This window comes from Aethalodelphis obliquidens, unplaced genomic scaffold, assembly GCF_003676395.1.
Source record: "Aethalodelphis obliquidens isolate GAN/ISIS:26980383/991018 unplaced genomic scaffold, ASM367639v1 scaffold7, whole genome shotgun sequence".
In the NCBI taxonomy this organism is placed as follows: Eukaryota; Metazoa; Chordata; class Mammalia; order Artiodactyla; family Delphinidae; genus Aethalodelphis; species Aethalodelphis obliquidens.
In genome coordinates, this window is record NW_020837951.1 from 35,905,753 (window position 1) to 35,931,436 (window position 25,684).

The 25,684-nt window shown below is 42.2% G+C and overlaps 1 long non-coding RNA gene across 2 annotated transcripts in view; it reads left to right on the forward strand.

Annotated features, from left to right (window-relative positions):
• LOC113619952 (uncharacterized) overlaps positions 1-18,659 on the forward strand; it is a 43,278-nt gene extending 24,619 nt beyond the window's left edge. Inside the window, exons 1-2 of one of the 2 annotated variants that reach the window (XR_003432600.1) lie at positions 13,669-13,951; positions 18,449-18,659. This is a non-coding gene — a long non-coding RNA (uncharacterized LOC113619952). Of the gene's footprint in view, positions 1-13,668; positions 13,952-18,448 lie in introns of those variants that run through there. The other variant, XR_003432599.1, reaches the window with a different exon arrangement.
• The last annotated feature ends 7,025 nt before the right edge of the window (positions 18,660-25,684 follow it).

The following is a 25,684-nucleotide window of genomic DNA, read 5'->3' on the forward strand; positions in this document are numbered from 1 at the left end:
CACTTTTCAATATACACCCTAAATCTCCAGCCATGCACTTCCTTGGTGCACCAGGTTCTTTAATGCTTCCGTAACTTTGATTATGCTTCTCTTGCTACCTGTCATGCCCTCTCCCACATCTTTACTTGGTGATCTTCTATTCAGTCTTCAAAAATCAAGCAAAATGTCACCACTGTTGGGAGGTTAATAAGTGACTCTCCCCTTTTCCCTGCTCAGTTCAGAACTATTTGAGATGTAGACAGAGGAACTGGCTGATTGAGAGTAAAATGTCATTTTTATTATTCATAAAGTCTAGGTTGGAGAACATGGCTTATGCTTGAGGCCAAATGACTTTGTTAATATTTGGCCCTGGAATTAGTCAGACTTTATTTCTTAATTTTAAAAATTTTATCTATTAAAAGTACTATTTCAAACATTATTTTAAAAATTAGTTTTACCTTATTTTATTAGTCATAGAAAAAAGCATTTGTTTAACCAATGATAATATTTTAGTGAGTACCATATATTGAATGTATTTTGCTGTTTTTAAAACTTTCAAAATAATTTGTGATATAGATATTTGAAGGTCTATTCTCATTTCAGCTTTATTGGATATTTGTTTTGAGGCTGTCCTAGCTATAAAAGATGCTTCACAGCGATATGTAGATCCAAGACTTTGATATGTATATCGAAACCTGATTTCCTCTTTCAATTTTACACTCCTACTGCTTTTCGTTGAAATTCAGCTAATAAATTCCCATCTTCCTTTATGTTAATCAGTTTTTCCTGCAAACTATTTGCAAGATGTGGCATTACAATAATTCTAACAAATGAGTTTTTAAAAACCCGATGATGCTCTTTATCTCGAAGATTTTAAAACTGGTTAACCATTTTTTTCCCATGTTCTATGTGTGTATATGTAAATTTTATAGGTGACTCTCATTGATTTTTACAATAAAATCATGTTGTTACAGAAGATGCTTCTTCACAATCCTCTCTGCATGTACCTATTTAGTTTTTTCCCCAACTTTATTGAGGTATAATTGAGATATAATAAACTGTGCATATTTGTAGTGTACAATCTGATAGTTTTGACATTCCTGTATACCTATGAAACCATCAACACAATCAAGGTAATGAACATATCCATCATCACCCCTAAAAGTATCCCATACCCTTTTCTAATGCACCTCCTGCGCCTCTCCTCATTCAGCTCCCAGCAATCATTGATCTCCAGTAACACATGAGGTTTAAAGGAACAGTTCAGAATATCTGCCAGGTCCATGTGGGCTTGTGCCAAACAAAAAGCCCTGTCTGTGCTATTCCTTCCTCCAGACGCACCAGGCACAAGTCATAAGCCACTGCTTCTCTGTTTAAGGGGGTCCCTCCACTGGAATGCATGAAACCTGGGATAAGGAGGTTCCTTCCTCAGTAATCCCTGTGATGCTTTGCCCTCATCCTCATACAAAGTCCATAACTCTTCTGGACTCCCACTTTAAAAACACCTCTGTAAGAAGATGGAGGTAACATTACTCAGCAGAATTCCTGGAGGATTAGGAAAGGATTTGTTAAGACTGCTCTCTGTCAGACAAGCAGCTGGGAATAGGGTGTTAGAAAAGTGGGTTTTTAGAAGGTGGTGGAATGTCAGAGATGGAGCTCTCAGAGACAGCTTAAAGCTACATTTTATGTGATATCACCCCACCTGCACTTACTCTATGATAATAAGTCTAATTAGATTTTTTTATAGGTGTATTTATTTATTTTTGGCTGCGTTGGGTCTTTGTTGCTGCACGCGGGCTTTTTTTAGTTGCGGTGAGCAGGGGCTACTCTTCATTGCGGTGCGCAGGCTTCTCGTTGCAGTGGCTTCTCTTGTTGCAGAGCACGGGCTCTAGGCGCGCAGACTCCAGTAGTTGTGGCATGCGGGCTTAGTAGTTGTGGCTCGCGGGCTCTAGAGCACAGGCTCAGTAATTGTGGTGCACGGGCTTAATTGCTCCACGGCTTGTGGGATCTTTCCGGACCAGGGTTCGAACCCGTGTCCCCTGCATTGGCAGGCGGATTCTTAACCACTGCACCACCAGGGAAGTCCCGAAACTTGTTTTCTGTATTACCCAGGTTTTGCACTTCTAGGTCTGTATTTTTCTAACTCAACTGCTGGATTTCCCTAAAGGAAATGTGATACTGGATAGGGATGACATAGTGAAATTGTAAAGAAAAGCACTCCAATTTAAAAGATAGGCTGTGTTCCAGCTAAGGGAGGCAATTGGATCTGTCCTGGGCTTCCCTGTGCTTCCAGCTACAGTGATTCCTGGGACTGGTTCAAAAAGAAATACATTTCCTACAATCCTTCCACCTGCATGGTTCACTCTTACTGAGTTTCATGTTCTAAGGCCAGAGAAGAGAGTAGGGATGGAGGAAAGGAATGGGAGTGGAAGAAAGAGAGGAAGGTTTAGATTCTCAAACTCAAATATTGTCAGAGCAGGGAGGGACCTTAGATAACACTCTAGTCCAATTTTCAAAAATCCTTTTTTTTTTTACATTACAAAATTAAGATATACTTGTAACAGATTGCTATAAATAGCAAATAGACCTTCCTTCCTCTCCTGCCTTCATTTACAGGTGAAGAAACAGCTCATAGAGTAAAGTGACTATGCAATGTCATCTAGTGAGGGTGCAGGGGAAGTTTTCACAGAGACAGACACTGGGATTGAGCTGGATTATTTCCAGTAGAAATGGAAGAGCCTGGAATGTTGAGGAGAAGTTTTATTCAACTATCTCTTTTTATATCTGATAAGAGACTGGAAAGAAAAACAAAAAGACTAGGGCTGACTTTAAGTTATATATTGAGTGCTTATTACTATACTGTGCTCAGAGTTTTACATGCTATTTTACTTAATATTACCACTCCCCTGGGGAGGGGGTATAGTTATTCTCATATTAGAAATAAGGAAACTGGGGATCAGAGAGCTAATTAACTTGCCCAATGTCACACTACTAGAAATGTGGAGTAACTAGAATCCAGGTCTCTCTGACCCTCAAGTTTCAATCCTGTGTCACCTGTGTAAATTAAAAACAGGTGCCTCTGCCTCTGGGCACATGAAGCCCTGCACCAGAGCTCATGGACATGGGTACATCTGCTGTGCATGGGTCATGCATTGTGCTCCAAGCTCGTAGCCCTTAACCACTATGCAATAATGGTTTATCAAAAGAATGGTATTTTCATTATGGTGTCTGTATTTTTTCCTCTTTTTTTGTTAAAAAAATTTTAATTTGTATACAATTTTGAAAGCTTTCTTTCCATTTACAATTATTACAAAATATTGGCTATATTCCCCGTGTTGTACAATACATCCTTGAGCCTATCTTACACCCAATACTTTGTACCTCCCATTCCCTCATCCTTATGTTGCCCCTCCCCACCCCTCCCCATGGTAACCACTAGTTTGTTCTCCATATCTGTGAGTCTGCTTCTTTTCTGTTATATTCACTAGTTTGTTGTATTTTTTAGATTCCACATATAAGTGATATCATACAGTATTTTTCTTTCTCTGTCTTACTTCAGGATAAGCCTGCATTCATTCTGCAATTTCTCTCTTTCAATTTCTATTCTGAAGTGAGAGAATGGGAAATAGAGATACAGTACCTGTTGACATACTACAAGGAAAGGGAAGAGAGTCCTACTGCTCAAGACACAGTGGCACCATATCTTGGTCAGCAATGAAGAGAACCCTGGAGAACTGTGTTCTAGGGCTATCTTCCAGCATAAACTAGCTATTTGACTTGGGTCTTAGTTTTCTCATATGTAGAGTGGTACGAAGAAGGGATTGGACCAAATGAGTTCTGAGGTTCCTTCCAGCTGTAAGGTCTATGTTTCCAAGAATAGATAGAGGTGCCCAGTGGGAAGATGTTTTAAAATCAGCTAGAAACCTAACAAGCAAAAAAGAAGAGTAGAAGACAGGTAGACTACAGAGATCATCTAATCCAGTATCTGAAACATTGAAAGGTGGTATCTAGTCTCTGTAGAAATGAGCCCTTGCCTCAATGAGATAAGCCATAACATTTATGGCCAGTTCTGATAGTTAGAATTCCTTATAACGAGTCAAGGTCGCTTTCTTAGTCCTAGCTATGCCATGAGGACCACAGAGCCCATTTCAAATACACTTCCTCCGGACTTCCCTGGCAGTCCAGTGGTTAAGACTCTGAGCTCCCAATGAAGGGGGCATGGGTTTGATCCCTGGTCAGGGAACTGAGATCCCGCATGTTGCACGGCACGACCAAAAATAAAATAGTCAAATACACTTCCCCAAGTTAGTGCTACAAATATTGGAAAAATAGTGAGTATACCTCCTCAGAGTTATCTCTTCTCCAGGTTAAATGTCCTCTGGACTGCCTCCCTCAAAGGACATGGTGTTAAGTCCCTTGACCCAGGCTCGTTCATTCAACAAACATTAGTCAAGCATATTACATGTGCCAGGTTCTGTGGAAGTAACTTAGAATACAGAAGGTGAATAAGATGCAGTCCCAGTACTCATGGGGCTTAAATATGGGCCTGGTTCGTGGCACCCCAAAACAACTACATCAGTAACATCAAAGATCAACGATCACAGGTCACCATAACAAGTATAATAACTAAAAAGTTTGAAATATTATAAGAATTACCAAAACAGACACAAAGTGAGCTGTTGGGAAAATGGCGCCAATAGACTTGCTCAATGCACAGTTGTCACAAACCCTCAATTTGTAAAAAAACTCAGTATCTGCAAAGCACAATAAAGTGAAGTGCAATAAAACAAGGCATGCCTGTATTATCTAATGGGAATGACAGGCAAACAGAGAAGCTCCTAAACCATTGTACCAACTCTAGTAGAAAGTGTGCAAGTCTAGTGGGAGTCCAAGAGGAGACAGTCAATTCCACCCAGGAGGTCAGGAAGGTTCATGGAGGAGGTGAGACTTCTGCCTCCATAGGTCCATGTATAAATCATTTTGTCTTCCTTTTCATCTAAGGACTTTACCTCCTTCTGCCTTCTTTTCTTGGCATTTCTCTAACACATCCTTTTGGAGTGTTATGTTTCAGGAAAATTTTTAAAAATATATCCATCTAAAAAATATATATATATATATATATATTCATCTGCCACCTTAGAAATGTTTTCATAAGAAAAAATCTAGCAGCTTGTGACAAGAATGACTATTTCAGCACATAAAGTCTGAGATAATTTCACCAGCTCCCATTTTTCTGACAGTCCATCTAACCTGGCTTCCTCTCTTTCATCATTCTTCTCTTTTTCTACCTCTCTCTTTCAGTCTTTCTCTCACTCTCCCTTTCAAGGCGTTTTTATATTCTCATAGTTATTCCTCACAACACAGCTTTTTAAAATAAATTCAGAGGGGTTAAGTGACTTGGTAGAGGGCACAAGCTGGGAAGTGGCAGAAGCAGGATTTGAACCTATCTCTTCTGATAAATATTCACATTCAATTACAGGAAATAGGTCACAAGGTTTTTACCTAACCCTTTGCTAATCCAAGAGTGCATATCTGAAAATCATAATCATTTCCATGACACACCAAAACTCAGGCCTAACTCTCCCATCTAGTTACCCTCTAACCTTCCTGAATAAAACATCCTCTCCTAACTGCTTTTAACCTGTTTCTACTAAATGTACATATATCCAACCATCCAATCATCACTTTCACATTAAAAACTCATCTTCTCACAATGTCCTGAGCAGGTAAATTTATAAAAATACTTTATCTTATCTTGGAGGGATGCAGCATGATATGATAAATACAAAGTTTCCTAAACTTCAGTAATTTGTATACTTCTTTCATGATTTTTATCACATTCTGTTACCAGTTGCATGCCTTCTAAAAAATATTTTTATTTTAATTCATTCACCTTTCAACTTAAATTTTGAAGTAAACTTTAGATTACTATCTAATATCCCTATCCATAAAATCAAAGTTTAGTGTGCTTTTTATGTTTCCTAAACATTAAAATAAAGGCATAACTATTAGTATCCTTAAATGTTTGTTTGTCCTGAACTACTTAAAATAATCTGAGGAGCATGTTGGTAAAACCAGGGCTGTTGCATGCAAAAGTCTAAGGGTGCCATTTGCATCATGGTCACATCACAGCTGTTCAGGGCACAGCCTGTGGATGTACATGTTAACCCTGAGTAAACCTTGAGAACTTTAAAAATAGTGGAAAATAAAGAGAGTATTTAGTGGGAGCCTATAAACCTGTGCTCTAGCTGTGGCACTGCCACTGATTTGCTGTGTGACTGGAGGCAATCTTTCCACCTCTCTGGACTCCAGCTTCCAGATCTGAAAAATAAGGGGGTTGGATTGGAGGAGCTATAAAGTCCCCTTTTAGTTGCTATAATCCTTCTTTCGAGTAGCTCTAGTCATTTTGGATATAACTCTGGGGCTTTTCCTAGCTTTTAATCCCAGAGGAAAGCCTTGCTATTATTGTAATTCAGTCAAATGAGTACTTAGATACTGAGGAAAAGAATTTTCTTTGTCCTTTGCTTAGGAGGTAAGATCAGGTAAGTCTTCCAAGATGGGATTCATGTTGGGCAAGAGGGCAGCTCCAGGCAAAACTGTGGGTTTGATGTTATTGTACAGAATCAGATGCTATCACTATGGTTGTAGATATTGCTATTTGTGAACTTTTCCCCCTCTTGACTAGAGAGTAAACTCTTTGAAGGCAAGGACTGAAATCCTCATAGGGCATTAATGCAGTAGGATCTCAATAAATGTTTGAATATGGGAATAGAAGGGAAAGGAGAGGAAGGAGAAGGGAAAATGGGAGGGAAAGAAGGGAAAGGAAGGAAATGAGACCGAGGGCTTCCCCTTTTATTCCTTAGAGTAAGCTAAATCATTTTGGTTCATCACAGGAGTGACACCTAGATGTGAAGGGTATTTTTTCACTATTCCTGCTCCCTGTCTTAATTTTCAAGAATGCACTATTTCATATAGTGGAAATATCATGTAGGATGTTTTTCTAATCCTTCACTATAGTTACGACTATTTTGAAATTTCCCTTATGTGTCTTTGACCTATTATTCATAAATGCACCCTATTTAAATGATTTAAATGCAATGCTAATGATTATATATTTCCATTAATTCATTCATTTATTCTAAAAATACTTTCGAACCCCTACTATGTGTCAGGAACCATGCTAGATATTGTTGAAAATATAATGATGAATACAATATGGTTCATGACTTCAAGGTTTTCATAGGCTATTTTGGGAGACAGGTAAATTAGAACAGACCCTTGACATTTGTGAACTACTATTCATTGTTTCAACTATTCAATTCACAAACAGCCTCAAAGATCCATGACATGAATTTAATTGTATTGAGAATAATTACACTGATATTATGGGCTGTTGAAAGGATTAACTGAGATAATGCATTTTTAAGCACCTAGGATGCATCTATTTTTTTAAAAATAAATGTATTTATTTATTCTTGGCTGCACTGGGTCTTCGTTGCTGCACGCAGGCTTTCTCTAGTTGCGGCGAGCAGGGGCTACTCTTCATTGTGGTGCGCAGGCTTCTCATTGCGGTGGCTTCGTTGTGAAGCACAGGCTCTAGGTGCGTGGGTTTCAGTGGTTGTGGCACATGGGCTCAATAGTTGTGGCTCGCGTCTAGAGCAAAGGCTCAGTAGTTGTAGCATATGGGCTTAGCTGCTCCGTGGTATGTTGGATCTTCCCGGACCAGGGCTCGAACCCGTGTCTCCTGCATTAGCAGGCGGTTTCTTAACTGCTGCACCACCAGGGAAGCCCCCTAGGATGTATTTAAATCAAGAGCACTGTAAAAATCTTGTACAAGGGGACTCATGTGGCTAGCCAAGCCAAACACAGGGTAACTGGGATGGTTGAAAGGAGGAGGGACTATGGGCAGAATATCCATTCTCCAGTTTGGGGGAGAGATGACATATATACATATAACCAATAAAAACATGGAAAAATGGTAGAACATGAAAAAATATATGAAATCAATTGTAGGAATTGTAAAACATAAGTCACAGTCCAACTTCTTACATGGCACTATTTTTAAAAATCACAAAGTATTTATCAAGATTGAAAAGAAGGGGTTTCCCTGGTGGCGCAGTGATTAAGAATCCGCCTGCCAACGTAGAGACACAGATTCAAGCCCTGATCCGGGAAGATCCCACATGCCACGGAGTGACTAAGCCTGTGCACCACAACTGCTGAGCCTGCACTCTAGAGCCCATGAGCCACTACTACTGAAGCCCGCGCGCGTAGAGCCCATGTTCCGCTGCAAAATAAACCACCACAATGAGAAGCCCGCGCACTGCAACGCAGAGTAGCCCCTGCTTGCCACAACTAGAGAAAGTCCGCATGCAGCAACAAAGACCCAACGCAGCCAAAAATAAATTAATTAATTAAATATTTTTTTTAAAAAAAGGGTTGAAAAGAAGAAGCATGAGCACACTGGTGTAAATCCAGTGAAGATCATTCCTCCTGCCATTTCCACCTAGATAAAGTTCTGCTTCCCTGTCTGCACAAATATAGTTGTTCGTATCAATACTTACACAGCTTTGCATCACTTAGAACACAACTTTATGACTCATCTTATCTATCAATCTTTGTTAACTCTGATGACATTATTTGAAATTGTCAAAAGAAAACTTCTTTTTCCTCCTTTCATCAAAAATGTTCTGAGCAGCCTCTGTTCTCTGTCCATTTGTCTCTCTCTTTCAGCTCTTACTGTTTTTTTTCCTGCTATTGCTTCTTCCTTGCCTCACCAGAATTGTTTGGTGAGGTTGCTCAGATAGAATGGGTCTCAGGACTTCCCTGGTGGCCCAGTGGTTAAGAATCCGCCTGCCAATGCAGGGGACACGGGTTCGAGCCCCGGTCCGGGAAGATACCACATGCTGCGGAGCAACTGAGCCCGTGCGCTACACCTACTGAACCTGCACTCTAGAGTCCGCGAGCCACAACTACTGAGCCTGAGTGCTGCAACTACTGAGCCTGAGCGCTGCAACTACTGAAGCCAGCGCGCCCGGAGCCCGTGCTCCGCAACAAGAGAAGCCACCGCAATGAAGAGTATCCCCCGCTCGCCACTAGAGAAAGCCCGTGCGCAGTAGTGAAGACCCAATGCAGCCAAAAATTTTTTTAAAAAATTTTTTTTAAGAAAATAAAAAATTAGTGTCTCAGAGACTGGAGAGAGCAACTGGTGTCCTAGTGTGTTTGAAGGTTCAGGACCTCGGACAGCAACACAAGTGCCCTCCCCATTTAAACACTCATCATACTCTGCCTATACAGTCAATAATGAGCAGGAATCATAAATGTGTCTGTCAGGGACCTGCCATAAGACTCAATTTGATAAGTGTCATCCTAGCAGAATAAACAAAGTGCTGTAGGAGACTTAAAGAGGGAGAGATTTAACCTTCTTAAAGAATCTGGGAGGGCTTCCCTGGTGGCGCAGTGGTTGAGAGTCCACCTGCTGATGCAGGGGACACGGGTTCGTGCCCCGATCCGGGAAGATCTCACATGCCGTGGAGCGGCTGGGCCCGTGAGCCATGGCCGCTGAGCCTGCACGTCCGGAGCCTGTGCTCCGCAACGGGAGAAGCCACAACAGTGAGAGGCCCATGTACCGCAAAAAAAAAAAAAAAAAAAAAATCTGGGAAAGTTTCATATAGAAGGTGATACCATACTGGGACCTCAGAGAATAACAGTCATAGTATACAGCTGTTTGAGCTAAAGTGGATCTCAGTTTTATACAAGTTTAGTTTAAAAACAAAGTTTTGCTTAGTGTTTCAGGAGTAGAAATGGCTACATACAACAGAAAACCTAAACAAATGACTTAAAAAACAAGGTAGAAGTTTGTAAAAAAGTCCACAGACAGTTGATATAGAGCTAATATGGAGAGTTCACAGTCATTAGAAACCCAAGATCCTTATGTCTTTCTCTTCCACTATCCTTAGTGGTTTCTTTTCTGAAGGGGAACTCATGACCCAAGATAGCAGCTCAAACTTCAACTCTTCCATCTATATTCTAAGCAGAAATAAGAAGAGGGCAATAATGGTACCTCTATTATCTAAGTGAGCCTCTTTTAAGGTGATGTCCTGGAAGTTCACCCTACAACTTCCATTCACAACTCACTGGTCATCCCTAGCTACAAGAGAGATTGGGCAGGGGCTTCCCTGGTGGTGCAGTGGTTAAGAATCCGCCTGCCAATGCAGGGGACAAGGGTTCGAGCCCTGGTCTGGGAAGATCCCACATGCTGCGGAGCAACTAAGCCTGTGCACCACAACTACTGAGCCTGCACTCTAGAGCCCGCGAGCCATAACTACTGGAGCCCGTGTGCCACAACTACTGAAGCCTGCATGCCTACAGCCTGTGCTCTGCAACAAGAGAAGCCACCGCAGTGAGAAGCCCTCGACAACTAGAGGAAGCCCACGCACAGTAATGGAAGACGCAACGCAGCCAATAAATAAATAAATAAGAGATTGGGCAATGTAATATTTTGGATGGACACATTAAAGCCCATAACAAAATCAGAATTTTGTCAGTAAGAGAGAAGAGGAGAATAAATATTAGATAGGCAATCTTCAGTCTCTGCCACATTTAGTAAACCCCGTAAGTGACCTTGGGGGTCATGTTCCCTGTATCCCAGAGCCTAGCACAGTAAATGAAAATATGCATGAATAAACTGCATTTTGGGGAAATTGTGAGGTCTCTAATTCCTCATGGAGGGTTCTCCTCACTGCACTCTTATTTCCCAGAGTTTGTACTCACTGATCCTTGTTCCCCTCTGAAGTCACCCTGAGCAGATCTGCCTTTTTCTTACAGGGCAAACATTTAGATATCTGGAGACACTTCTCATGCCCTGTCCTCTTCCCCCCGATCTTTACTTTTCCAGGACCATGACCTCCACCCTCTCGGCCATTTCTCATAAGACACGACTCCTGGGTTCTCCCTTTCAATTTGGTTTTATGGCAGTTTTGTTCCAGCCTGAAGCCGGGAATGAATGAATCCATTTCAACCATAGGCAGGACTTAATTTCAGGTACTCTCTGGTCTCCAAACTGACTAAAATAAGGCCTTATAAATTATTTTATTAAATTTCCCTACAATTAAACCTCTTACAAAATAGATGGGGAAAAAATGGAGACACATGCAAAGTAAAACACCATCCTGAAAGCTGTTACTTGATATTCACAAAATATTACCTCCCCTGTGTTTTATATGAATAGCTCCTGGCATAGTAGAGATTTGCCTTTTGGTTCCAGCTCCAGGTGCTGCTTCCCTGCTTCCCGTGGGAGTTGATCATGCGGGTCATGTACCCCTATCTCTCTTCTCTTCAAGGCCTTGGGTCTCTCTGATTGAAACACTATTCACACACTGTACCATGGGGCTCGCACTCTCTACCCTGAAGAATCAGTGGGAGCTTTTCTAGAAGATACAGCCAAGACCTCAAATTTGCCTGATCTCCCATTAAACGTCCCACCCACCTTTGGGTCCAGCCTATCTTTCTGCTTCTGCATTCCTGGATTAACTCTGCTTTCACCTATTTTATGAATATATACACCCACTCATGTAACCACCACAGATCAAGACAGAATATTTATTGCTCCCTGGAAGGCTCCTTTGTACTTCCTTCCAGTCAATACCTACCCCTCAACAATTGCCACTATTCTGGTTAGTTTTGCCTGATTTTGAACTTCAGATCAGTGGAATTAGCCTGTAGGTACTTTTTTGTCTGCTTCTCTCCTTCACCATTATGTCAGAGAGATCCATCCATGTCGTGTGTAGCAGTGTTTTGCTCGTTTCCATTGCTGTGTCGATTGTGGCAAGTGATTCAAATATTTCAATTTGAGTCTAGTATGTGGCCAAGATTGAGAACTGTGGCTCTGGAGTCAGAAAAAACAGGGTTGGAATCCTATTTTCGTGACCTGGATTTGTTCCTGAAATGTCCATCAGCAGGTGCTCTGTGGGCTCGACTAGACATTTGGCCTCACTCAGTTACCATAGGCCTCATTTGGCATCACATTAACTAACAAGTGGCCAAGGTAAGAAACAGCATGCCAACAGGACAGCACCTGGTACTTCTCTTCAGCAGGAGTTCTTGTGGTAATCCAGCGGTTAGTCTTCTTTGGCTCCCCCTGCCCAAGGAGACAAAATCACACCAGTGAATGGGGCAACAGCCTTAGCTTAGAAATGCCCTGTCCCAAATAGGAATCAATCCCTTGTGTCCCACAGGCATAGCTCTCAGGTTCTCTGTGGGAGATGAACCTAGTCCCAAGAGTCACTGTGCTTAAGGTGGCCCAGAGCCATGGCTTCTCACCAGGTACTTATATATCCTGGGCCAGATGCACTTTACCAATCAGGGGTTATTTTTACTATAAGCAATGCTGCCTACTACTATAGCTGATATTGCACCTTTATTACACTTCCAGGGAGACAGAGCTGTAAAGTTAGCCCACATTTGTCCTAAGAGAAGGAGAACGTAAAATGCTCTATTCATACCCGCTTCAGCTGACATGCTGACCTTTATAGAATAGTTAACCAACAAGGTTAGGTCTGAAAATGTCCCTGTTCCTTGAGTTAAAATCAGTATTTGGCACATGAAGATGCTTAATAAATGTTTGTCAATGAGCAAATTAATGATAAATAACAACAAAACTACTTGACTTCTACGTTATCTTGGGCAAGTCTTACTTTCTGTTACATCCCTGCTACCTCTTTTGTAAAATGGGAATAATAATAGTTCTTATCTCTATAAGATTGTTGTAAGGATTAAATCAGATAAAGTATGTAAAAGATATTATGAACAGCTACACTTGAACTTTATTATTATAGATGGTGAGAGGAAGCTTAAAGAGAGAAAGGGATTTGCACCAGGTCACAAATGGTGGCAGAAATGCTCAGGTCTCCTGACTCCCAGCCCAGTGCCTGTCCATAATAGCACATGGCTCCTTACCCAGTTAATGTGTAGAAAATCATAAATCTCAAACCAATTAGTATTTTTGTCCAGGAGAGAAAACGTTTGTGAAGGTCGACTTTGCACGGCAGACTCGTCACCTGTCCTTCACAGAATACAGTCCATTCAGGGTACTTCTCCTAGCATTATGGGTGAAATCAAGATTTTTCTCAAGGGCATGAGAAAAAGTGAAAATTGTGTTCTTAGCTTGCTGCTGATTAGCAGACAAACGGCAAACAGAACCTCTAAGCATTCATTCTTGAAAGCTCTGGTTCCTTTTTCCTTTCCAACAGCCACTGCAGGGAGAGGGATGTAAAAAGCAATATGATCAGAATGTAACGAAGGAACAAATCTCACTAGGAGTCAAATACCATTGTTTTTTTTTTTTTTAAAAAAAAAAAGGCACGATGGCAGAAGCCCAAAAATCAGAGGCTTCCCCCAGTGCTCTCTGAATCCATTCTTTTTAAGCTGTTAAAAACACCCTTAAAATAAACCTGCCATCTTGTGAGGACAGGAAGAAGGTTGCCTGTCTTTCCACCACCATCTGCAGGGCTAGCTCAGCTTTAGGCTTCCTTGAGCCACACTCCCCCGCCTCCAGCCTGTTCTTTACAACATGTCAGGGTGGGGTTGATTATAGTCTTTTTCCCTAACTTAGCAAAATTTAGTTCCAGTTAAAATTTGAAGTGAACCAAGAAGAGACCGTAGAGATTGTAATTCACTTCACAGTGCACTTTATTCTTGTAATTTCTCTTTCTCTAATAAAGTTGACCCTGGAACAACGTGAGAGTTAGCGGTGCCCACCCACCGCACGGTTGAAAATCCCTCTATAACTTATAGTCTGCGCTCCTCACCTGGAGTTCCTTCATATCCCAATTACTGTATTTCATATCTGCGTTTCCACGTCCACGGATTCAACTAACCGCTGATTCAACAGTGGATTTTATAGTATTTGAGAAAAAAATGCACGTGTAAGAAGATCCTTGCAGTTCTAACCTGTGTTGTTCAAATGTCAACTGTAAGTTCTAACACTGTGCTTGATCCATTTGTATTTATCAGTCTGAGTTTGGCTCAGGTTAGTTTGTAAGTAGGTTCAGGGCTCGGACTACGTCTAGCATTAGAGCTTGGTCTACTACTGGGGTCATGGCTCAGACTGTGGTTGGTGTCAGGGTTCACCGGGTAGCTGTGAGTAGGGCTCAGTCTGTGGTGGGCTATGAATGTAGTCTGTGATTAGGAAAGAGACCTGTCTGTGATCAGTATTAGGGCTCAGTCCGTACTGGAATCAGGTCTCAGCCTGCAGCAGAAATCAGATTTGTTTGTGGTGAGCGCTACAGTTCAATCCATAGCTGGGTTTATAGCAGGATAGGGCTCTCTTCCAGGAAAGAAGAGCAGGAAGCATTGATCAGGAGTAGGAAACATCCATTCAGGGGCTGTTAGACCAGAACACTGAGCAGATGGGGAACCAGAGAACCGAGGTGTGTCAGGGGGGATCAAGATTGAGTTGCGACCCCCATCAAAATGGCTTAAATTAAAAAGACTTACAGTATCAAGTGTGGGTGAGAATGCGGAGCATCTGAAACTTTCTTGTATTACGGGTAGGAGGATAAATTGTACAACAATATTGAACAACTGTTTGGCAGTATATATAAAGCTAAGTGTGCATATACCCTGTGGTTCAGCACTTCCACTCCTGGAATGAACAAACAACTGTTACATACAACATGGATAAGTCTCACAATATAGCGTTAAGCAAAAGAAGACAGACACCAAAGAGTAGATATTTTATGAGTCCATTTATGTGAAGTTCAAAAACAGGCAAAATTAAAAAAAAAAAAACAGGCAAAATTAATCTGCGGTGGCTAGGAGCCAGAATAGGGGTTATATTTAGGGGGTGGTATGTGCAGGAGATGCCTGAAGAAGCCTTCTGGAAAGATGGTATGGTATATATTTTGAACTGGATGGTGATTACACAGGTGAACATATATAAAAATTCACTGAGATGAACATTTGTACACTTTACCACATGTAAGTTATATCTCAATGTGAAAAAAAGAAACAATACAGAAGTGTGGTTGGTTAAAGACTAGCTGGGAGTTAATTCCACAGTCCTGACTTTTCTGCCATGACAATTGTGATGTTACTGCCATGGTTTGTTGAGCCTGGGGGGTAGGCCTGAGGGGTTTTGGGGATGAGAGGGTGCAGCCCTTGAAGCAACCGCATTGGGCAATAATGTAGTATAAAAAGCCTCAGACTTGGAGTCAGAAGTCCTGAGTTTGGATCTTAGCACTCTGCTTAGTATCTAATACAGTGGGAAGCACTGGTGTGTTGTAATCAGTCATGAGGTGAGTTACAAATTATTCATTGGTAATTATAAATCACTGAAGCTTTTAGGAATTTTCTCTCAATTTATTTGAATTCATAATACATGCACTTGATTAAAAACAAATTAAATCTTATAAAAGAGTATACAGTGAAAGGTCCATTTTCCTCTCATCCTTGAGTCCGAACTCCAGTCCCCCATTCTCTCTCTTGAGAGGCAACCATTGTCATCAGCTTCGTAAATACCCTTCCAGAGATATTCTATGCATGTTCATGAATGATTTCCTTGAAGAAAATCAGAGCAGTTTCAAGGTATGCATATAATAATGCTGCTTGCATACTGCATGCTTTATTTTCAAAACTGAATAAGGTTTTCATTATAAAAATAATACACGATTATTTACAAATCGTGTAAAGTAAAAGTGAATGCTCCCTCCATCCATTCTGCCACGTCTCACTCCTCAATTCCAGGGTTAACCACTATGAACGGTTTCCTATGTGGCCTTTCTGACAGCTTTAGGCATGTGTAAACATACATAGAATATTACTATAAATAGTAAATTTGCAATCTGATTTATTTTCATCAACAATATATCAAAGATATAGTTCCACATGAATTGCATATAGCTCTTCTTACCTTTCTTAAAGGCTGTGTAACATCAAATACTTTCCAAAGGTAGAGAAAGAGATGAAGATATGGCAGGAATTACATTGGGGAGTGTGTCCACCTGAAAGCATCATCTCTCAAAATGTTCCAGAAGAAAAAATGTTGAAAGCAGGTGATTTACTCCATTTGCGTCTCAGTTTCTCATCTGCAAAATGGAGACAATAATGAAAGCCCTGATTGCCTCACAAGATTGTCAAGAGGATTACACAGAAGGAGAATGAATGACAGAGTACTTCGAAAACTGAAAAGTGCTGTGCAGATGTGGGAGACTTATTCCTGGAAGGGAGAAGGAAGGGACAGTAGTTCCAGGATCTAAAGTCTAACAACCACCACTAATAATAATTGCTTTTCCTGCCCTTCTTCGCCAAATGAACAGTTCATCTTTGCATAATAATTGTGAACATTTGTTAAGCTCTTACTTTGCCAGGCATTCTTCTTATATATATATACACACACATATATATATATATATACACACACACACACATATATATGATATATATTATGAGATAGGTACTCTGATTATCTTCATTTGACTATGAGGCAATTAAGGCTGACTTGGTTGCCAAGTGGCGGTCTTATTTCTGAACTATGCCAAACTCTGTGCTATTCATTTTGAAGGCTTTTCCAGCCTTCAACTATGTGGTTGGGCTGAGACCTAGACAGTTAGGGATTATGCACTGAAGAAAGAAGGGGTTCATTCCACTGGTACTAAAACATAAAAAGCAACAAATGACTCAAAATCCTGGGTCTCATAGGTAGTCAGTCACACAGGTAGTCAGTCACACAGGTGGTCACACTGCCGCCTGCTCCGAGACCTTTCTTGACTCCCCTCTGCTAAGTAAAAGCCAAGCTCCTAAGCCTGGTGTTCCAAATCTTCCTTAGTTCAGTCAAATAACCTTTCCAGGTCTTTGTTTTATACTACAGGAACTTCTAAACCTGTCGTTCATACCTTTTTGGGAACCTGTTAGAGGTTAAATTGTGTCCCCTTAGAAAACGTATGTTGAAGTCCAACACATACCTCAGAATGTGACCTTGTTTAGGAATAGCATCGTTGCAGATGTAATTCGTTATGATGAAGTCCTGCAGGAGTAGAGTGGACCCCTAATCCAATATGACCTATGTCCTTATGAGAAAATGACCACATGAAGAGACAATCAGGGAGAATGCCATGTGACCATGAAGGCAGAGGTTGGAATTATTGAGCTGCAAGCCAAGGAACGCCAAAGATTGCCAGTAAACCACCAAGGGCTAGGAAGAAGCAAGGAAGGATGCCCCTGCAGGTTTTGAAGGGAGAGTGGTCCATCCAATACCTTGATTTGGGACTTCTAGCCTCCAGAACCGGGAGACAATACATTTCTATTATTTTTAGCTGGCTGGTTTGCAATACTTTGTTACCACAGCCCCAGGAAACTAATGCAGAACCTCAGCCATTTAACCCCCTGATACTGCATCAAGCCAAGATGCATCAGGCCTTCTTTTTTCCTGTCCCATTCCTGTTCTCTCAACCAGCCATAGCATCCTTGGCATTTTGCTAGTACAACACAGACAATCACAGACTTGACATTCCCCATCTCTTCTGGCAGGCAACACACCAATGGTCTGTTTACTTCCCGACACACTCTGCGCAGGGCCAGTCAGGTCCCCTGCCCCCTGCCTCTTCCTGGCTCAGGGCCAGCCCAGCCCCTCTGGGGAGACAGTAGATTGAAGCCCCCTCCTACGTTGCCTAGGTGACAGTGCCTGAGTGCCCTGGAGCCAAGCAGCTGTGGCTACAGGGAAGGGAGGGACCAAGGGAAGGGGGAAGGGAGGAGGAGGACTACAGGAAAGACCTAAGGAGAGTCCTTAAAAGTGGCTCTAGTACAAACGCAGAAGATGAAATTAAAACTGCCTCACCATAACCAGCCTTATAAGGCAAAATGCAAGACTTGAGATGGAGAGGAAAGACTTTACTCAGAGGATTCTATACAGAGTTCAGCTCTGTGGGTCTTTGAGTCCAAACCCTGTTGAAGTCCATGCTTTGAGACCTTTTGACAGCATGAGAGATCAAAAGATAAAATTCAGGCAAATGGGGACTGGCATTTTGCATACTAAGAGCAAGTCTTCTATAAACTGCCTTAAGGTGCACAGTAAATGAAGAGAAAGATGCCTGCGATTTTTAGTTCCCCGTAAGTAATGCCTGCTGTGTGGAGGGAAACAGACAGGGTGCTGGTTAGTTGGGGAGGGAGTACAGGGAGGAACAAGAAGTTATACTTGCCCTCAAGGAGCACATTGTCCTTCCTTCAATAATTACTGCAGCAATGGACTTCTATAGTTGCATGCTGGAACATTCCAAGGCAATTTTTCTTAGTCCATGGGGTTAGGTAGGGCTTCAGGGGGGCATGGAACTCAGTCCTAATCAATCAGGTTAACACAGTGCCCTGGCCACAGATTTGTACAGAGGTGGGCACGCACCCAATCTTAGCCAATAATGAGTTGTGAGTCTTTTGCTAGGATTGCTGAGAGGAATACATGTTTTCTCTTCTGTGCTAGGAGCTACCATCACCATCCTGCCACCACATGGAATCTTGCATGAAGCCAACATGGTAGCAATCACAGCTGAGAGATGGAGGAAGATTGGGAGCTGATGACATCATTTGAGCCCCTGAATGAAGCCAATACATTCTATGTTTCTTAACGTGGTTTCTGTTACTTCCAATTCAAAATGTTCAATAAAAGATAAGTTAGAAACTCTTTTAACTGATTAAGCAGATTAACCAATGCTTTTCACTCCCTACATAAAATACACTGATTTATGCCCTTGTATACTGAACACTCACAGCCAATGGCTGCTTTTCTGGTATTTTGTCCCCCAAACTGTTTATGTTAGTTGTATTTATTACTGCAATTTTGTTAATTAATTAAATATTAAGTAACTGCAGAAACACAAGTGCAAAAAGATAGACTTCCTGGTTCTATGAAAACTAAATTAAACGCTTTTGAAAGACTTGATATAAAGTATTTCAAAATTGCTTTGGGTTTAGATATGGATACACACATAGTTAAAAATGAAACAATAAAGATATGGATGGGTTTTACACTCATCTTTGGAAGGGTCTTTAGGTTCTTTTTCCCCTCTAAAGAGCCCAATGCTGGACATAGTGGATGATACATAGTGGATGAGGAGGAGACCATTAATTGTCTCATAAGAAGCCTTGCAGCTTTGACCTGGGACACTTGGAACATTTACTCTAGGGGGAGCCAGGCACTCTGTAAGAAGTCTATCTATCCTGAGACCACGGTGCTTTTAGGAAGCCCAAACTAGCCACATTGAGAGAAAAAGAGATGCCCTGTTAACTCCCAGCTATTCCAGCCATCTCAGCTTAGGGACCAGAAAAGTGAGTGAGGAAGCCATCTTGGATATCTATCCCAGTCGAGCTTTCAGATGACTCTAGCCCTAGCGAGAATCTGACTGCAACCTTATAAGAGATTCTGAGTGAGAAACATCCAACTGAGCCCAGTTTTCCCTCAGAATCATGAGAAATAATAATAACTTATTAATAATATGGTTGGTTTGTTATATAGCAGCAGATAACCAGTCCTTTGTGGATGAAAGGAAAGAGTTACAAGAAAAAGGAGGTGGCCTCTAATGTCAAATACCATCAAGAGATCATGGAGGATGAGAAAAGGCCATTGTGGTTAGCAACTGAGAAGTCATCATTGTCCTTTAAGCATTGCAGTTTCAATACAATGGTGGGAGCAGCAGCCAAACTGGAAGTGTTCTAGGGCAAGAGAGTGGTACGAAATTGATAAAATGGTAGATTGGTCTTTTTTCTTTCTTTCTTTTTTAATAGTTTAACATTCAGTGATGATCCTTGCCTGAATAAATTATCTTATTGGAGATTGCAAAATGGTGATTTTCCAATTCTATCAGTCCTTCTACATTTATTAGCTACATTCTTCTATAAAGGAGAGTTTTCCCTCATCAATTGGGAATGAACCTAATTTCTTCCAAAAATGGCAGGTTAAATGTTTCATTCTTTCTCTTTAATTATCAATTTCCTGACAAAGAAGTTGGTGTCATAGTATTTCCATTGGTGCAAATGAGTTTTTTTCTCCTTTCACTCGTTCTCTCTTTGAGTATCATTATGGACTCACATGTGGACTCATGTATCAAATTTATTCAATGTGTTACAATCAATTACAGACCAAGTTAGTCTTTAAAGAAGTAATGGAGGATAGGGCTAAGAATGTGGTCAGAAAATTCCTGGAAGAATACACTGGTTAAAGAAATACACACACACACACTCTTATCCTTATCAGTAATCAAAAATGTAAATCAAAGCTATATAAAGGAGAAAAAACTATAACATATTCAATTCTGCTACTGGATATATAACCCCCCCAAATTCTCACAGGTCACAATAAGGGGCATATATGAATATATTCACAGCAGTATTGTTTTTGGTTGTTGGGAGTTGGAGACAATGTGGGTGTCCATAACTGAAGAAGTCCTTGAGCAAAATGTGGTGGATAAGTACTATGCAGTAGTTAGAAGCAATGGACTAGATCTTAAAAACATGTTGCTGCAAGGAAGAAAAAAAGAAAAAATATATTTTATAATACTATTTACATAAGAAAAAAACACATGCATCTGAAACAATGGTACACATTTCAAATAAACACCTGCAGACAAAAGGATGTACACTAAACAGACTGGAATGTTTTCCTACAGTGAGAAAGGGGAATGAGGTTGGAAAATATGGATAAAAGAGAATAAAAAATAAATAAACTAATGTGAGAGGCTTTGCAAGTCAGGAATAAGATCAAGTTAATCCCCTCTATTTAAGTAAAAATAAATAAATGACTAAATAAATAAATTGCTACTACAATCATTCTGGAAAGTAAAATCTTTAAAAACATTGACCTAACAATTCCACTTTTAGGAATCTAGCCTAAGCAAATAGAAACTAACACTTGTTAGTGTTGTAACAGTGAGAAAAATGGTCAGCATGTGTTCCTTTGCCCTCACCCACACCCTGCAATATATATCCCCAGGTGTTTCAGGGAAGCCTCAGAGGTGTTTCACAGGTGTTTGTGATATGCTTGTGAACAAGTGTAGTCACGTGGTATTGGTACTTAAATTCATCATCTCCAGCTCCAGCCCCTTCCATTTGGCATTGCTATTTCCACTGCCTTTTCTGGGCACGGTTATGACTGTCACTGTCACTCATCTGGAGTCCTTCAGTTGCTAAGGTTTCAGAGTGTTATTCTGCAGCATAGCCAAGATTATCTTGCTCTTCTTTTGGTTTTACATATTAGAAGTCTATAATTGTGGGACTTCCCTAGTGGCACAGTGGTTAAGCATCCACCTGCCCATGCAGAGGACATAGGTTCGAGCCCTGGTCCAGGAAGATCCCAAGTGCTGTGGAGCAACTAAGCCTGTGTGCCACAACTACTGAGCCCGCGTGCTGCAACTACTGAAGTTCCTGTGCCTAGAGCCCATGCTCCAAAACAAGAGAAGCCATCGCATTGAGAAGCCTGCACACTGCAACGAAGAGTAGCCCCCCCTCACCCGCGCAAAGCAACGAAGACCTAATGCAGCCAAAAATAAATAAATAATAAAGTTAAAGTTAGTCTATCATTGTTACAAGTTTTCAGGAAATAACTCTTCCAGTATTTTCTTACAATCTCCCTCCTTTACCAACACGCCCCCAAATTTTTGCAAACCATGCTGGAAGACAAATGCAAGTAATAGATATGCTGGGCTGGAAAGTGAAATGGGAAATGTAAATCAAAACCACAATGAGATACAACTTCACATCAATTAGGATGGCTAGGCTAATATAAAAAATGGGGGCTTCCCTGGTGGCACAGTGGTTGAGAGTCCGCCTGCCGATGCCCCGTTCATGCCCTGGTCTGGGAGGATCCTGCATGCCGTGGGGCGGCTGGGCCCGTGAGCCATGGCCGCTGAGCCTGCGCGTCCGCAGCCTGTGCGCCCGGAGCCTGTGCTCCGCAATGGGAGAGGCCACAGCAGTGAGAGGCCCGCATACCGCAAAAAAAAAAAAAAAAGGAAAGTAACAAGTGCTGATGAGGATGTAGAGAAATTGGAAGCTTTGTGCATTGTTGATGGGAATGTAAAATGGTGTAGCCACTGTGGAAAACATTTTGGTGGTTCCTCAATAAGTTAAGCATAGAATTACCATATGATGCACCAATTCCACTCCAAGGTAGAATTCAACAGAATGGAAAGCAGGGACTCAAGTAATACTTGCATACCAATGTTCATAGCAATATTATTCACAATAGCCAAAGGTGAAAGCAACATAAATGTCCATTGATGGAGGAATGGATAGACAAAATGTGGTGTATACATACAATGGTGTATTATTCAGCTTTAAAAAATGAAATTCTGATACATGCTATAACATGGTTGAACCTTGAAAACATTATGCTAAGTGAAATAAGCCAAAGTCAAAAGGACAAATATTGTATGAGGTACTTAGAATAGGCAAATTCGTAGAAACAGAAAGTAGAATGGAGGGAGGTACCAGGGACTCAGGGGAGGGGAGAGTGGGAGAATTATAATAGATACAGAGATTCTGTTTGGGATGATGAAAAAGTTCTGGAAATATATGGTAGTGATGGTTGAATATTGTGAATGTAGTTGCTATGGACCGAATTATGCACCACCCCCACCCCCCCCACCCCCGCCCAATTCATATGTTGAAGTCCTAACCTCCCAAAGTGATACGATTTGTAGATGCGGTCTTGGGGAGATTTTAGGTTTGGAGCTCATGAGGGTGGAGCCCTCAAGATGAGATTAATGCCTTTATAAGAAGGGACACCAGAGAGTTTGCTCTCTTTCTCCCCCCACCATGTGAGGACACAGTGGGAAATCAGCATCTATAAGCTAGGAAGGGAGCTCTCACCAGAAACTGACCACATTGGCATCTTGATGTTGGACTTTCAGCCTCCAGAACTGTGAGAAAATAAATTTCAGTTGTTTAAACCACCAGCCTATGGTATTTTGTTATGGCAGACCGAACTAAGATAGTAGCTAATGCCACTGAGTTGTATACCTGAAAATCGTTAAAATGATAAAGTTATGATATGTATTTTTTACCACAATAAAATAAAATGGAAACAAAAAGTGAAAAGGGCAATTCTGGTATCTTGCCTCTCTTTATAAATCTGCTGGTGCCAATCTTAGGACATTAGTAATTGTACAGTAGTGACTCTAGGCAACTCCCTCAGCCCTTCTGCCTTATATGAATGAGATTAGTGAGGATTAGAGAAATAAACTGAATTAACCAGGATCGTAGTTCTCTCTTCCCCATCCTGTATTCCCTACCTTCAGGAATGGCACCACTATCACCCAGTTGCCCAAGCCAAAAATCTGTCATCTTTGATTCTCTCTCACCTCCCTCAACAGCTATGTCTTGGTGATTCTACTACCTTAATATCTCTCTATTCCTACCATCTCTGCCTCAGTTTGGGTCACTTTCATCCCCTGCCTATTATGATAGCTTTTTACCTGGTTTTATTACCTCTCTTCATATTCCCTTCCAGTCTATTTTCTACAAAGCAGCCAGAGTCTTTCCAAAGTCTAATCTGATCATGTCACTCTCATTAAACCTTTCAATAGCTCCCTTTAGTTACTTGGGGTAAGTTCAAATGCCTCAACCCGGCACTCAAGACTCTTCATGGTCTTCTGGTCTATTCTTAACTCTCTAGTCTGATCTCTCAGCTCACCACCCAGGCTGTGCTCCAGCCCTATTAAACTTGCGGTTTCCTAAACACATCATGCTCGTCTCTCTTCCAGATCATTGCTGGAGGATGGAAATTTTCAGAGATAAAGGTCACAGGACACAAGGATGTCATCCATTCTTTCTTTAACTGTCAAGGTGAGGCAGCCCAGGGCCTGGCCTGGCCCTCTCCCTTGTTTCTTCCTGTCCTGCAAGGCAGCCTCAGTGGGCTTCTTTAGTTACTAGATCAAACTGCTTTCCTGCCCCTTTTCTTCTAGGGATGGTGGGCAAAACATGTGACCAAACTGAAGTTGTAAGAGCTGAAACTGGAGCTTGGGCTTTGGAGTGGAAATAGGCCTGATTTCATTCAAGGCTGTGAGACCTATCAAAAGAGATAAGAACGCTATAGCTTATGGGCATTCTACAGTAGGCATTGGGAACCAAACCCAGCTAGTAATATGTTACCTGCCTTCTCTGCGACCAGAAAGTCAAGGGTGGGATTCAGGAAATACCAGGTGCTTCGGCTGATTATAATCTTAATGTCTTCCCCCAGTCTGCTCCACCTGGTAAACTCCTACTCATTCTTAAATTCTTAACTTCTAAGAATATATCTCACCAGCCTCCAAGGAGATGGTAAACTCTTTAAAGTCCTGGACTGTATCTCTGTCAATGTATCCTAGTGTCTAGCATTGGTCACGATTGTATAAATGAAAAGATCATACACTTAGTTAAGTGTTAGGGTGTAATTTTAAATGTATGCTGCCGAAGATTCATCCCCACTTCTCTCATGCGGCCAGCCCACCACTGTAGCACCATGCCTCGTCAACTTGTAGCTCTCTCTCTACCTGCTCAGTCCCCAGTTGGTGGCTGCATGTTGGGAAAGGCTGAGCATCATATTTTATTGAAATGATCTATTCAGCAGTTTAGTTGCACTCCTACCCCCACGGCTGTACTTAGAGGCACTCCTAGTACAGGACTGAATTTATTTTGCTCCCCTATGGCTTTGATTTGAGAGTCAGAGAAACATGAAAGGAAAATGGGTTCAGTAACTAACATCAATCACATCCCAATCACATCCAAGGAGAGGAGGGTGCAAGGGGGTCATGAATCTGCAGAGTTCTTCTCTCATAAGAAAACTGTCAGCGCATCTCGAAAGCCTTTCTGCACCTCACAGTCTCTCCCTTTCTTGAGACTAGGCACAGCCGAGTTGGATGGCTTCCTGTCTTCTAACAACAAGGGGGTTTAAAGTAAGAAAGAGGAAGATAAAGTCAGAGAAAGGGGCGAGGGATCAGGCTGGCTTCTGCTCATAATTCAAGATGGGTCTTTAGACTCAGAGAAGGCAGCGCATCTGTTTCGTTTCTGCTTCTGCTACCCTCTCTGGGTCCACAGGGACTGATTTACCACTGAGACACAGCCCAAGAAGGGAAGGGAGAGTTTCTTTCCTAAGTGTCTGAAAAGGAAAAACTTTGAGGAAACAGCCAAGAGAGGGAGAGGAGAGAAGTCCGTGGCTCTAGAGTAGGGAGAGGTGGAGGAAGGAGGCCGAGGCGGCACAACCCGTGGAATGGGAGCCTGCGGGCGGGCGGGCGCGCCGGCGGGTAGCAGCTACCCGGGACAAGCCCCCGCCAAACTCGCGGGCGCCGATATCGGCGCCACAGGCAGCCGCGGCGGAGCCCCAGGCACCGCCGGGCCTGGGTGGCGCGAGGCCTTGCCCCGGAGGCCCGCGGCCTTACCCCGGAGGCGGACCGGGGGCGGAGCAGCCCCCGAAACTGGGCTCTCCCGGCGGACGGCCCTTAGCCTCCCCGCCTCAGCAGCAGAAGATGCCCCACGGCGCCGCCCGCCCAGCCCGTGAGCCTCGGTCGGCCGAGGAGCTCGCCGCCCATTGGCGGCGGCGGCGCTGCGTCCCCACCCCCCCTCCGCGTCCCCGCCCCCTCCGCTGCCGCCGCCGCTTCCCGGCTCCTCCTCCTCCTCCTCCGGGAACCGCCTCCGTCGCTGCCGCTGCCGCTGCCGCCGCCGCCGCTACCGCTGCCGCCGCCGCTGCTGC